Here is a 16,170-nt window from a genome sequence, read left to right as displayed (position 1 = left end):
GAAGAAGTTACTTCATGTAGAGCTTATTATACTTGATCACAAATTGCTCAAAACTTTTAAGAAACTTACCTTCCTCTACATATAAGAAGAAAGATGACACAGATAGACATTACAACTGAGTAAATACTCTTCAGCTAAAATCTGACAGAAAATAGATCAGCCATCTTTAATTTCTTATTTTAGTATTTTCCAACCCAGTTCTTTTACTCGAAACCTATCATCTTTCAAGTAGGGTAGTACCACAATCACGAATAACATCTCTAAGATCATTTGGGCTATGTCACTATTAAACTATTATTGGAATCAGATCTAATGCATCAAAAGAATTGCAGTAATTATTATTTTCTCTGGAGTTTCTTATGTCCCCTGGTAGACAGAAGCAGATAAATGAAAACAGATAGTTTCTGGAAAACTACTGAAAACTTCCAGTGCTGTAGTGTGTTGAATTTTTTCCCCATTGCTATTTAAAATGAAGTAAATGCACATATAGTCCATTTCCTAAGACAAATAAGGGATTTCTGCCTGAACTGAGAAAGGCAGGTGCTTTCTGAGCTGTGTGTAGATACAACCCAACAGGGGAAAGGCCCAGCTGGTACAGCGCACTTCCAGGGCATGGTTCATGTGCAGGTCCAAAGCTGCTAGAAAGGTGGCTGGAAGATGCAAGCCACTGGTGTGCAAGAAGACGTAAAAGGTAAAGTAGAAAAGAATATTAATAGTGAGAGAGAACACACTAAAAAAGAGTAGGCATCACTTTGGCAACCCACTTCGGGGTTAAGATTGCTCACTAGATGAATGTTTCCTGGTGTGGGTTTTCATAATGAAAAATTTGTACTGCTTTGCTGCAAATGACTGTATTACATGGGGATTCTGGACTTTCTGAGGGTTTTCAACCTACAGGTTGGCAGCCTGCAAAGAGCCAGAGTTACAAAGTGGACCAATCGCAAGAAATTTGCAGATAGAGATGCATGTTCCCTTTTAACTGAAAGAGAAATGTTAGTAAAAGGGAAACCAAACATGCATTGTGTACAGCTTTGTGACTGAAGCAGGGCCAGCCTACTGTGTAGATTCATTTGCTGACTAAAAATACAGCAAAAGGAAGAGAAAGAGCATAAATGAGAGAAACTATAAGCAACTTCTAAGCCCCCTTAGGAACTGTGCAAAGTAAGATCTTTTTCTGGGTGCTTATCATTTGTTTGACACCTTTCATATAAGCATCATGTTTCAAGGTCCCAGGTGGCCTTGGAGCAGAATGATGGGCTTCATCCACCACCACTGACATAAAAGGGAGCTTTACCACAGACATCAATGACCCCAGGATCAAGCTGAGTGAGATCTGGTTTCACAACCTAAGAAAAAACAGGTGCTTCAACAGAAGGATACACATACACATATAAATATATAATCCAAAAAGGTACATGCAGATATTATCTTTGACCAGAATATGCTCTAATGTGGACAGGTCTCATCTGTTCCTGGGTCGAACTGCTTCAGCATTCATCATTTAACACTACTTTCTGAAATGGAAGAGCCTTGATAGGTTGAATGTCCTTCACTTACTCCCTCAGCACACACGTCACAGTTCTCTTATCTGTGGACATTTGCTTCTCCAGAAGATTTGTAGGTTTATTTCACCAAGGCTTCAAGAGTCATTATCTCAGCTCAAGGAGCATGATATAACAGTGGCATTTTGAAAACTGTCCCAACATCTGAAGCAAGTTCTGAAAATACATCAAAACTGACCTTGGAAAAAGGGAAAGGATAAAAAATATATGGTCTCTGCTTGGAGTGGAAAAAGAAAGCATGCCTCTTGTTTGTACTGACTGATCTATCAGCAATCTGATTTAACCGTTTGTGTGTTACAACACCCACCCCATCACTGCACACAATTAAATTATATCTATCTTGTCAGTCATCAGTTTGACATTTAATTCTATACCTAAACTTATGGCTTCTGCAATTTTATAGCATCCTGAAAGAACACTGGTATGACAAATACAATATGGTCATGCTCTTTCCACAATCGCTTATTTTGTTTTCTGTATTTTCTTCTCTCTCATGAATCCATGTCATATCCCCTTTCTAAACTTGCACTCTCTAAAACTGCCATGCTTCTTTGCACTTTTTGTGCAGGTACGGCAAGGCAGTCATTGAACTATGGATCAGATAAAGGCTGTCCTATGTGGATGGATAGGAGTCAAGAGGGCTCCTTCCTCTCCAGTTCACCCACATAAACAATGTTGCAAATCAGTGCGCAGGATGCTGTGTGCAGGCAGTGTATGTGTCTACACAGAGCTCAGGAAAATCCTCACCTCCAGGTGTTTGTGCCTGTGAACAAATTCACCCATATTTTCCTTGAAAAGACCTAAATCCTCCTTCCACAGCATGCCAGAGCTGTTTTTCACCACTCCTTTACTTTAACTCATCATTTACTCCTCACGTAAAAATCTAGCAGACAGTGCTCCAAAATGACACATTTTAGTTAGTGTGAAGGTGCTCTTTAATGCTGTATTTTAAAGAATTGTTTTTAAAATATCTGCATCACAGCAAAAGACCTACCTTCAAGGCAAGCAACAGGAATTTAAGTCTGTTCCTAGTCTTTAACAATTACACAGACGAAATGAAATTATCTTCTACATGAAGTATCTACTCCTTTATCCTGTATGAAATTTCATTGTGAAAGTCTATTCAAATCACAGTTTTCAGAGATAGAGAATTAATTGTTTATAGTTCCATAACTTTTCTTGCGATGTCAAGATGATTCTGAGAAAGCTCATCAGTTGACATTTACCATATTTACTGGTTTAAAATACCCTTTAAAAATGGAGTTTGCTCTGAGAGTGCCTCTAATGCTGGAAGTAGTTTTAATCAAGGGTATATGTAATAGGTTTCCAAGTCTGAGGCCCTCTAATTAAAATCAAATTAAAGTTCCACAAGCTCAATATATTTTTCAGTTAGACTGCTTTCTTAGTAAAGCTTTTAACTAAAAGATTTTGGTTGATTTCTCTTGGAATAAACTCTTTTAAACCAAATCTATAACAGTATCTTCATTTTGTATCATCTGAAAGTCCACGTACACATAATTATTTCCTGAAGGAATCTAAGTCTTATGCACCCCTGATTCTTCTATATCAAAGGTAAAGCAAATTAATGTAAAAGGAACACATACACTACACATACAGGGTCATTCAAGCTGTCCAAAGATACTTGGTGAATTAACATACAAGTGTGTTCCCAGGTTTTCTAAGGTTTTATTTCTTTCTCAATAATGCTAAGCAAGAAGCTTCACAAACTAAAGTATACCCTATATGTAAAAGAGCTTATACTCTAAATAAATACTATAAAATAATGAGAAAAGACAGTGTTGTAAATGATCCCTTAGTTCCATAATTGTGGATCTAAAAATGGTATACATAAACCGGTACATTTATTTGACTAAATTACTAGTCTTACTTTTTTTTTTTTTTTTAAATTCTAGACCTGGGAAGAGTAAGGCAGAAAAGCAAATATCCAACTATAAAAGCATTGGAGGAAAAATCCGAAAGACAAAAGATTTTCTGTCATCTGCAGCAGTGCTGTGACAGAGCGATAATGAGGTAACAGAGGCTGCATGGGCACTCTGTGAGGCTTCAGACAAGAGAGCTCCAATAGATGTCAAATTTCCGTATTTGAAGGGAAACACAGAATTCATAATGTTTTACACAATCTAGAACATAAAATTTTCAATACAGAATAAAATCAAAGAGATTTTTTTTCTTCTGGGAAAACATTAGAAGCTATGAAAGAAAACCCTTGGATTTAGTCTCCAGCTGGGCATGAGCTGCTACCATGTGGTCTTGAGTACATGTTTTGATCTATGACAGCTTCTGTTGCCCCCATATTAGGTGTTAATGGCACCTGTTGCACTAAGCCTCTCTAAATTTTCAGATAAACCTGAAACATCAGAAGAACTGCCACCCTCTGCAACTAATATCTCATCACCTTCTGCTGTAATAAAACACTCCTGGGCAGAAAATAATCTCTGAAAGGGGATTACAACCCTTCAGACAAGAAAGGCAGGGAAAACATTTCAGTACTAAGCAGTAAACTCTTATGTGAGCAGAGCTGAAATTTCAACTTCAAATTTCTTCTCCAGCTGTTGAGTCTGAGTGTCAAAAGACATGAAAGTGGATTAGAAGGATGGTGTGAAGAAAATACTTTAATTTTTAGCAGCTGTGTTGGCTGACAGTGAATTAATAAACACCTGCAGAAAAACTTGAGATACGCATTTAAGGTAGAAAGTATGTATGGCAACGACACAAGGAAAACTGATACGGTTTTCAAAGGACAGCTAAAGTAGATATAACTCTGCCCTAAGCAAAACTTTGTCCCATGCAATACACTGTTACATTAGGCTGGAGAAGCTGCAAGAGTTACATTCACTGGCTCATGACAGTGCAGAGTGATCGGAGCTGACCTATTGAGAGCTTGCATGTCACTTATCCTGGTCAGCTATTAGTAATTTCACATTAAATCTTTTTTTTCCCACTTGAATACTGACCAAAAGAAAGAGTAAGTTAATTGCTTATTTTAAAGAGCAAAAAAATGAAAAAGAATGTCCAGGTGATGACGCTGCTCAGATGCCACCCTCCCCTGTGCAATTGCAGCGTTAACACACTTTATGCTGCAGATTTGAGTGTTTCAAAGCATCTCAAATTAATTTTGGGACAACTTTTATGCTGTTACCCCTGCTTTGCTATTACTGAGCTATAGCCCTGCTTCTGTCTTGTCCGTGGCACAACTCTATTGGCTTTTGACATTATTTTCATGGGACTAGCATACAACTCCGTCTTTACAGAATGAATGTTTCCTCAGTCTCCAATGTAGTGAGCACCTGCAGCGCATTGAGCCACCCCACATCTTGAACTTCTCAGTGCCCACATCACCAGGTTGTTCACCATCTTCATGTCCACTACAAGGAGTTCCCCAAGATCCAGAATGAAAAAAAAAACAACCCAGAATCCTCTTCTGGTATAAGTGAATAACCAAGTAAAATCTTCCTTCTATGGTAAGCCCGTTTATCCCCTGCTTTTCATATAGTTGTGACTGGAGTGTCTGCCAAAAATGGAGAGTTTACCAAAAAGTCTTGGCCCTCTTTAAACTCCACTCTCACTTTCTGACAAAGAGCCCTCACCATCAAACTCTTAAAAGATCTAGGAGATGAGCAACACCTACTTATCCTTTTGCAATTACTTTCCAGAAAAGGTAAACTGATTCCAAGGCAGGAGAGAAGCAAGCCAGCCTGTTTCTGTGCCTCAGTGGGTAGGACCCCCAGCTAGGATATAGTTCTGACTTTGTACATATACTCCTTCATTGCTAATGGTCTGATGAGACAGCAGCAGGGTATGATTCATCACTGCCAAACAGGCTTAATTTAACAGCTACAGATAGGAATGTTACTGAAAAATCTCTTGCTATGTATACTTCTTGAGATGGTGAAAGCTTGCACTTCAATTATTTGGATATAAAGAGCACTTAAAGTTATTTAATTGTATAGAACAGTGTGTATGCTGTACTGACATAAAAATAAAACTTGTTTTATGGACATAATCCAATAAAAATGATGTGATAATTCACTATAGTTGGTCACATTCTGGATGATATAGCTGATTGAGTCATTTATCTTTAGGCAACTGATTCAGACTCAGTCAAAAATCAATACTAACAGAATCTTCATGCCATGCTCAGTAGAATAAATGAGTGGAAATGAAGTAATCCCTTGGATGAAATTCTCATTTGACAAATGTCTATATTCCAAAAGCACTTACTACTGACAAACGAGGATACGTTAGGAGAGAAGCTATGAGTACGGAGTCTATTTAAGTAAATGAGGAACTACTGCATCAGAGATTGTCTTAGAGTTGCTTCCGGACAGTACGCATTCAGTGCATCTACAAAAGGAATGCAGAGCATGTTGTGCATGAGTTTCTAGAAGAAGTCATATGGTTTCACCATGCAGAGCCAGGCTGCCGTTTCCTCAAATACTGCAAAATGAAGCATGCCACCAGCATGAGAGGGCAGTCAGGGATGTCACATGCTGGCATCAAGAGCTCTCAACTTGTCGAACCCTGGCTCTGTCTCCAGCAGGGTCAGCGCACCATGGCGACTGTGTCTCACATGGACTCATCTGTACAGGGCCAGCATGTCGGCAGCTCATGCAGAGCACACAAGCAAATGTGATGGCAGCGCCACAGGAGTTGTACAAACCAAAATTAGAAGCAAGGCAACAACACGCGTATCCATATCACAAGGCAAACTGTGGCTTCCAAGGAAGAAGGGACAGGAACTAGTCTGAGCTATATCCTGCCATGCCTCTTCTCTATTTTTTAGTACATGGCCAACACCAGGACCCTGAGGACTGATGGCAAAGGCGGCTCCAGCTACATGAGGGTACCTCATGTCCTGCTCTGTGGTAGTCAGCACAGACATACAGGACAGGCCATGGTCACCTCCCTCCCCAAATTAGGAGTCTATGACAACTGCAACTTCAGCCAAAAAACAGATTCCCAGACCAGCTGGCATATATGGTTTTCCAGAAATCTAAATATCAAACTTCTCTTGCTTTCTCTTCAATGTTCTGAGCTCTACTCTCACAGGCAATTATTAATTTGGTACAAAGTGGTATAATGTTTCAGAAAGCTGTTATGTTTTGCTCTGCTGTCCTTAGCTATTTTTAAACTCCTCCTGTTGTCTGTTCCTTTAGGTGCATTTTCCACTTCTCTCATGCAGATTTATGATTTCTTTTAATATGTAACGAACATCTAGCACCTTTGGCAAGGACCTACATATAGAGAAGTGCTAGTGTGAAGCTGCTGAAAAGAAAAGACACAAATGCAAGACAGATTTGTCCTATATACTTCTGAACTATTACATACTGTGTTTATGACTAATCAATGGTAGCTAATGATTAGATTTATTTTCTGAACAATCAAATACAGAAAACCCAGTAAAGCTGCACAGATCAAAATTTCTGACTAGACACTCAATTTGAAACAAACAAACAAACAACAAACCAACAAACCACACTGGGAGCTCAGCAACATGAGCCACAGTTAATAAAATCTAGTCTTTGTCCCCTGTCTCCGGAGTGCACCAGTGTCCAGGAAAGGATCCTGTACACCCACTTGGAGTTTAAATACCTTTTTGTAGCCATTTTCTTATGAAAGAGAAAAGTAAATAAAAACAATGTTTAGTTCTATTACGAGTCAAACAAAAGTACACAGAGCTTCCCCCAGCCAAACTCTAGGCAAAAAGCGAAGCCTCTCTCAGCCAAGTTCCTGAAGAGGGAAGCTGTGTGAAAGAGCCAGGAGACCCTTTCAAAAGGAAAGACTTTGGGCAGCGTACAGCTGGCTATCCTTCTCTGGGTTGGAGAGGAAGGGGCATGGGTAACATCGCTCTGCTCCTCTCCTGTTGTCTGGCCGGTGGAGTGACTGCTGAAAGCCCTCTGCAGCTGGGGATACCATTGAAGCAGCCCTCAGACTGCCCAGGCTTATCCCAGGAATGAAGTTGTCTTTGAGACGCTCCAGAAGACACAAAGGTGGTGCACCTTCACATCGACTGGCCAGCAGCTGTGCCCAGCACAGCTCAGCATGAGGGACCCACACATTCCTTCTGCCAGCTGCATTTCCAAAAATCCATTACTAATGCTCCAATGTTAATACCAAGGACTTACAAATATCTACATAATGACTGAAGTGTTGTGGTCCTAGCCACAAGGGCTTTTCCTCTGACCTCTCGCCAGGCTAATTCAGATTGTCACAGACTGGAACATCACCCCTCCAAGAAATGTGTATTTTTTAAAGGATGATATGTTCAGGGGAATTTCAGACAAGTGCTGTGCCATCTGCACATGAAGAAGCTATGGGGACCTTTCTAGGAGGGGACCTCTCTCGTGAGCTCCTGCTGGGTTTGAGCTGTGTGGCCGCTGGCTGCCAGTACAGAGCCAACCAGCCCCAGTCCCTTGACCACTGCCTGCTCTGAAATGACCCCACACCTGGACTTAACAGTCAAATTAAACTCAGTCAGCTAACACTGCTTCTGTGGGTCTTCTTAACCCTGCCTCAAGGTTCCCTTCTGTTTTTTTGTCATGGGTAGTGACAGTTTTTGGTTTCTATGGTTTATCAACGGTTTCCCTTACCAACAGATCTATTCCTCTGACTGAAAGTCTGGCACAGCTGGAAGCTGGAAGGAAAACCACAAGTGAATGGCCTCGCACTCACTTACCACTCATCTCCAACCACAGACTGATACAGTTACTGGATTTGACTAATGGCTATCAATCAGCCCAACTGTACACACTTAGAAAGATATCAGCTAGAAAAGGCTTGAGGGAAAATGTGAGCCTAAAAACAACAAGGTGTTTTACTTTTAATGGGGTGATGCTGTCTTGGAAACTCACATCTCTTTTGTACTCAGTAATTAGTGGTATTATTCTGACTGCTTGCCCTTCTCTCCACCAATGTGCATTTGCCCTCTGCCTGAAGCCAATGGGAGTTCTGCCTCGAAGCTCAGATTAGGCAGAAAACAATCCTGCTTATCCAAAAACTGGAATAACATGAACAAGTGCAGTCTTCTGCCTTCCTCTGTTAGTTAAGTTTGAAGCTAAATGTCACTGTTGTTCCATCAGATTATTAAGGTCACTAAGCTAAATTGAGGCTTGGGTCCATTCAACTTAAAAAATACTTGAAAAATATCTTTCTAATAGGCTGATCACTTATCTGGGGAGGAAGAAAAAAAATCCTATTTTATTAGGTCTGGTTTGGAAAAACCATCAGCCTCCCACACACCCGTATGCACATGAATGGCAGAAGAATAAAGGAGGAGAAGTGCAAAGCACAGAATTTTGAGTGCTGACAAGATCTTTCCAAGGAACAAACCTTCTGGTCTGGACTGTGGTGAACTTTTATGGCACTTGCAACTTAAATCATTCTTGTAACAAAACAAGATAATTTCCAAAAATGGCAAAAACCAACTCAGGCCAGAACTGTACAGAACCTTGGTTCAAAGGTTGCAAATCAAGCTGTGTAGCTGTTACATTACTAATCTGCAACATCCACCTTCGCTTGTTAAAACAAAGACAAAACAGACAAAGAAAAAAAAAGTTGTTTTAATTTTCCTGCTACCAAAATCTAACTGCAAACAAGCACACAAGTGAATGATTACACTTTCGAGCTCTTGGTCTGCTAGATATGTTGGTTTAAGGTTCACTGGAAAACACCAGATAATATGATTGCAAAGTCTGTGTTTAAAATTGCTGCATGATAAAGAGAACAGTTTTCTCTTGAACCACATTTAAGCTGTTTGCCAGTTTACGCAGAAAGCTCAACTTCTAAGCAGCATTCATGGCTGTATTTATTCAGTTGCTTTTCGCCTAGATGTCTCTACTGTGTTGGTTTTATTATACATTCCCTCCCAATATCCAGTAATTTTTTTCTTTCACAGATTCCTCTTCTGCTCCCTCTTTTTTATCTTTCTCTTTAAAACTTAAAACAGTGAGCAATAAATGATCAAGCATGCTGAAGCTCAGGAAAATGACAAAGAATTAAAACACATCTGAAATGAGACAAAGCCGTGTTATAGAAGTATGCCTCACAAGAGCCATAAGGATGGTGAGGGGTCTGGAAAACAAGCCTTATGAGGAGCGGCTAAGGGAACTGGGGTTGTTTAGCCTGGAGAAGAGAAGGCTGAGGGGAGACCTCATCACCACCTACAACTACCTAAAGGGAGGTTGTAGAGAGGTGGGTGCTGGTCTGTTCTCACAAGTGATGGAGGATAGAACAAGGGGAAATGGCACCAAGCTGTGCCAAGGGAGGTTCAGGTTAGAGATAAGGAGGAAGTTCTTTACTGAGAGGGTCGTCAGAAGCTGGAACAGGCTGCCCAGGGAGGTGGTGGAGTCACCATCCCTGGATGTATTTAAAGAGCGGGTAGATGACGTACTTAAGGATATGGTTTAGGGGGCAGACAGGAACGGTTGGACATGATGATCTCAGAGGTCTTTTCCAACCGAGTGATTCTGTGATTCTGTGAATCCCTTACATGGCAGTCTTAGTATTTCAGAGTCTCTTTATTATCTCTAGAGTCTCCTTTCAGACGCCATTCACACTACAATTCTTGTATACGTAAAAAGGTAAAACAAAACTGAAGTCTTCACTACTGTCAGTCAGAGTTGCCTTTCCTTCTCTTGTGTTCTGTATGACCAAGATTTCATCTGTAAAATCCATACACACAACAAGAAGTTAAAACCCAGTTTGGTGACAATTCCTAACAGTGCGCAAAACAACTTTTAATAAAGATAATTCTAAAAAGACAAGGAATATATAACCCTTACCTACAGAAATCCTAATGATTTTTTAATGATTTCCTACACTACATAAATCATGCTAAGTTTATCCACTGATTTCAGTTTGAGACAGAGTTTCATTTATGACATGCTATATGAACATGTGATCTCTCCATTCTGGTACTGTCCAAACCAAAGTATCTTCAGTCACATCTTTGCTGGCACTGATGCACTTGGGCTATGACTGGAATATGTATTGCACTTAGAAAAACACACTCCATATAATTTGTTGCTAATGTTCCAGTATATGATACTTTACTGTTGATTACAGGCTTTAAATAAATGTTTCTGCTCCCCTCAATGCTCTGGACAATAGAAAATGCTAATGGGAAAAAAAAATTAAGCAATGACATACTGTTTACTTAATTCGAAGATGGTCATTTAGCACATATAAATGCTCCCATCAGGTATGCTTTTGCATTTTTGATTCGTTATCTGTTCCTCAAGACCATTCAACAGCAAAACAACTCATCACAAGGAATGATGCACCCAGGATATGTCTGGAGTAGGGGACACAGTACTTCAAATTTCCAAGCAATTCTCCACAACAGCAGGATCTGTAAGTATCGCTTTCCCCAAAGCCTGCTGTCCTCTCTACTTCATTCTCCAGAGGAAGAACATCCTTAGTTACTTGAGAACCTGTGGTTCTGCTGTTGAACATACATTGCCAGATGTGTACCTAATTTTTTCAAAGTCCAACTTTAAAAGACTACATCTGTGAGAGATTAGCACCTACAGGAACAGCTAATTCAGACCAAATGAGCACATGATGAAACTGATGCTAGTTGGAAGCACAGACTCAAGGATAAACTGGACTGTAGAGCTCTCAACCTGTAAGCTCTGTTATGAGTTATCACATAGTTTCCTACTGGTAAAAAAAGGGAGTATGTACCTTCTTCTCCAGATAAGGACATGCATACAGTAGCTTGCCATGGTTGCAATCCATGGAGGGTCTCACCTGTTGTTCTGTACCCAAGGTCTACTCCCTCGCTCATTGTGACCATGGTGCTCTTGCTGGAGCTGTGGCACCCGCAGTGTTGTTATTTAGCATTCACTGCTGGGAGCAAACAGCTCATGACCACTATATAGGCTGAGTATAACTTTGTGTATTTTATATTAATATTGTTATTAGTATTAGTTTCTTATTATTGTTTTATTAAACCAGTTTTTATTTCAACTCATGGGTCAACCTTGAGTAGGGAGGGGGTCATCGGGTGATAGAACAACTGCCTAAATGAAGACATTTTGGCAGGCAGATAACAACAATTATACTAGCAGAGTGGCTTAAATTCTTGCAAATTTAGCTTTAACACACTCTTTAGCTTGTGCTACCCAGTCTCACAGAGACCAGAAAAGAGACATTGCGAATTCCAGCTTCAGCTCTTCAACTGACTGTTTGTCAAATCTCCTACATATATTGCAATCCCTATACTGAATGAAAGTCTCCTAGTCCCAAGGAGTTACCTGGTGAGTTTTGTTACACAGATGAGACAACTGAAAGCTTGTACAGGATGACTAAAAGAAGTGGAACGAATGGAAGGTGGAACAACACTATGCAATACCTCCTCCCTCCTTGCCAGTCTGCAATGCCGCCTTTCACAGAGATCCCTTCAGCTAAGCGCTGTACTATGCAGAGTAACAGATAAGCTCCGTCGCTCTCTGTCCACTCTGTCTCACTGAATTTTTTCTAGAGAGGTTACAACCCCCTTTGAAGTCAGGGTTAATTTCAACAATGATTTCAGTGAAGCCAAGACTTTACCTATGTGATCCAGCTAAAAAGGGTTAATATTTTTACTCAATGATAGGAGTTAAAGCTTTCCTATTCAGCTTCAGGTTTTGGAGACAGTTCAAAAGCTGGTGCTCTTGCTACATTTGGCTATTTTCTTCTGCAGCCACATGATCATATTTATCCTACAAAGCATTAACTGAAACGTAAGCTGCAGAGCCAACTGCTCTTCTCTGGCCACAAAAAGGTAGGTTCCCCTTTTCCTTCCACAGACCTGTCCTACCACCTGGTTCTGGAGCCAACATAGAAAAAGTACATGGAATGAATCTGATGGCTGCATTTAAAACTCTACTAATAACCTATGGCTTGTTTGGAAAAAGGAATAAAGATTTGCTATATTTTAGTGCTTTACAATTACTCCATACTGTAAGACATTGTATCTGAAAACAAATATGGCTATATAGCTAGTTTTATTAAACCTGTCAAATGTTTCATGATTAAAGGCAGACTGTAGGTTCCAAATCCAGTGCTCACACCACAGCCTGAACACCAGATGAGACTCTAAGCTTTGATTTTATTACATCCGTGTGCATTATCTAGAGCAACAAAGTCCTGGGCTCATGGCTTTTCACACACAACACTGGCCACTCTCAAATATATCACCTCTTCAGCTTGTCTGGGCTATGAATATAACATACGCTGCAAAAACTGATGGTCTCTGTTGATGATTTTTAGCTCTATATTTTCTACAAGAAAGACAAATTCAGTTTCTTGTGCAATACTATATTTAAAGCTGCCTAGCTGGAATTATTATACAGATATCTGACTCATTAGTCCCACATACACGCCTACTAACACCCTAGCCTGTGCAAGACTGAAATCATATAGGATTGTGGTTTTGAAGACTGAGCATGTAGAGAGGTACTATGAAATAAGCATCGAAACATTTCCACATTTTTCCTCAAGACTGCCTACTCAGAAGAGAGTCCAAGCCTGGTGATCCCTGTTTTCTAGATCATTTCACCCGGATTCAGATTCCAGTCTTCTTCCCCTTTCACACTCGTTCACCTTGATTAAATATTACAAAACCCAAGCAAGAAAAGAGACGGTCCCGTCTTTCCCCGGAACACTGGCCATGGCTTCCTGCCTTGGAGCTGCCTGCAGTCCTCGAGCCAGCTGGAAGAGTTTCATGTATCCTGACAGAAATGGACGCTACTCCCATGTTTGCCTTTCTCTTTAATGAGTTGTTCACTGAGTAGGAAGTACAAGGCCCTTGCTTACTGGCCAGGAAATGCTCAGTCTCAGAGTGAAACCTTTTTGTAAGTAAGTAATCCTTATTTTTACCTAAACATTAAAAAAAAAAAGCTAATCTTCTTGCTGTGCCAAAGGATGCCGTCATGCCATCAGGGCCCTGTCAGTTCTGCCATCTGTATCTCTGAGGGATTCTGAGCCATAACTTACCCTACAATTTTCCTTATGGTTAGTATTATCAATGCACCATAGCTTTTAAATCACAAAGAAAACAGTCACTGTGACAAATACATTTACACTTTCATTAAATAAGAACAGTCCATCCAAATGTGTCTAGAATTCACTGCATCCTACTTAACTAGAAAGGAAATTTAAAACAAAAAACCTACCATATAAGGAAATTTTCGAGTAATACTTTATTTGGGTGTGCTCTCATCAGAAATGCACATGGACAGAAAAAGATGCACAAAGCAGAACAGTTTCTGCATACAGAACACATTCACCTGACTACTGAGCAATTTATTGCTCATCTGTAAGTAGAGTAGGATTCTTCAGAATCTGTGTGAGGAGTTTCAGGATACAACCTTTGTATTCATGTATGCAGAAGCCTACAGATTCTGCACCACAATTAAGATGTACATGTTTTAAATATAGCTATGACTTTGTACAAACCCCAGACTATGGGAGAACCAGAGTCCTCAGCTGATAAGTGTCATTTGTTTAGCTGAATCAGCCAAGATGAGAGAAATGTTCAAATTTACTCTAGGTGTATCTAGACAGAAATATATTTATTTTCCTTTTTTGTGTCTATGAATTCCTTTATAAGCTTTTGTATATTTCAGATCTATTTCTTAAACAAATATTTTGTTTGCATCTGTCTTAAACTGTTTCGGATGAAGGGCGATTTAAATTAAATGAGGTGCCTTCCACTTAGAGGCACAGCAATCAATAACACAGGGACTGTACCACTGATATAGAGCTCACCTCTCTCCTACACTTGTCCAAACCTACAGTAGCCTGTGTTTGTAGCAGCCTACAAAACTATACTCTAGTAGACTCAAGCTGTCAAACATCTTCTTGGCAATGAGAGGATTCTGATATGTTTTGTGATGCTGTGTAGTGTTTTATTTCCAAATCCATTCCAGTGAAGTCTCCGTGATATAAAAAAACCCAGAAGAGTCTCAGTACATTTCTTAAAAATGACAGAGCTTTAAAAGCTTTCAAAAAGAAAGCAAAAGAGAGTAAGGAAAGAAGGCAGCAAGTACCCAGTAAGGCAGTAAAATAGAAAGGTTGTCGTAATGTCAAACCAACATCTACTACTAAGCTTTAGATGCATCCTTGTACTCTTATCCTATCAACACTAGTGGAAAAGAAGATTGGTGATTACCCAAGGGCACTACCATTTTCCAAGAGAAATAGCTGTTGCATTTATTCAACCTTTTGGAAATAATCCATGGAGTTTGCAAAATCTTACAGTTTACTCCTATCAAGGTCACAGCAACATGGGTTTTCTTTTGCAATCCACCAGGAGAATCAGAAAGACAACATATATCATACAGAGAGTATTGCAACATTAACCTGATACAGCAGTCCAAGGAGATTGCATCCAGTGCTGTTCATTGTAGCCTTAGGGCAATGAGACTTTAGATTAGGCCTCCAGATCATGGTTGTATACTGCAGCATGTGGAAGTCATTCTGTTTCCAATGAAACAACATAGTACACACAGACTTGGCAAATGCCCGACTTCTACAGTTTTTGTCAGTCTCTCAAATTTAGGGCTGAGAATGTCAGGCTGACCCTGCATTTGGCAAGAATAATAGAAGTGCTGGTTTTATCAAACTCTCCTTCAAGTCAGATCTCATTTCCTTCAAAAAAAATAATTCTGATTTTGTAATATTAATGTAATATTTCCATTTGTAAACAAGTAGAAAATGTAACTGTCCTTTATTTAATTTACTGTGTTGGATTTGGAGAGTCAGTGAGGCTCATACATCATAAAAGGAAAAAGAAAATTAAATTGGTGGTGCTTGTATACTGCAATATTTCTTATTTGTCAGAATACTGCAAATTAAGTGAGAAAAAAGGGACTTCTGAGCATGTAATAAAGTTCTGTATTCCGCTGTTTGTCCTGTATCACTCCTATTGCAAATGCTAAAATGAAATTGTTGACTCTGCTATTTAAATCAGAAAAAAATATGAATAGCTTAATGCTACTGTGAACCTGGCAGTATATAAGACTAAATCATTAAAAGCTTGCTATGGAGGGCTTAATTAATACTCCTAAAATTCTCATTCTTTTTTTCTTTCATTTTCTGACCTCATTTCTGAGTCAGAGACACAGAGGGTGGAGTATAATAATTCTACCCAGGCCATTTGACCAGGCAAGAAGCCCAAGAAAAATTATTTTTCCATATACTAACATTAATAAGTAGTAGAATCCCAAAGTTATTTTGCAAGACTTCAATTTGTATTTTGAACTTCACATTGTACAAATTAAACAGTTTTTTCTCAAGGTCCTTGCAGTATGGCTTCTCCTTGTAAATTATATTGATTTTGGTTTACAGGCCACTCAGTGTATCTTTTGTTCATATTTTCTTTATGTATATTATTTGATTTCACAGTAGGTGTTGCAAAATGCTATACAGTTTCTACTGAGAGACCACCCAGGTGATGAAAACATGCCTTTTTTACAGTAAGCTCAACCAAAATGCATGTGAAGTGGTTAATATTGGGACAGATTTACCTTGTTAAGGTTCTTGGGGGTTTGTTACTCTCCACACCCTACATGGTACAACCTCCATATTAGTGTCCTTCCAT

General features: G+C 39.5%; 1 protein-coding gene across 1 annotated transcript in view; it reads right to left on the bottom strand.

Annotated features, from left to right (window-relative positions):
* LOC104541956 (cyclin-dependent kinase 6) overlaps positions 1-16,170 on the bottom strand; it is a gene marked incomplete at its 5' end in the record, with an annotated part of 93,509 nt that overhangs the window by 12,181 nt on the left and 65,158 nt on the right. The gene's annotated exons all lie outside the window — the stretch shown is intronic.

Source organism: Mesitornis unicolor, unplaced genomic scaffold, assembly GCF_000695765.1.
Source record: "Mesitornis unicolor isolate BGI_N332 unplaced genomic scaffold, ASM69576v1 scaffold37186, whole genome shotgun sequence".
Lineage (NCBI taxonomy): Eukaryota > Metazoa > Chordata > Aves > Mesitornithiformes > Mesitornithidae > Mesitornis > Mesitornis unicolor.
This window is presented reverse-complemented; position numbering and strand designations above follow the sequence as displayed.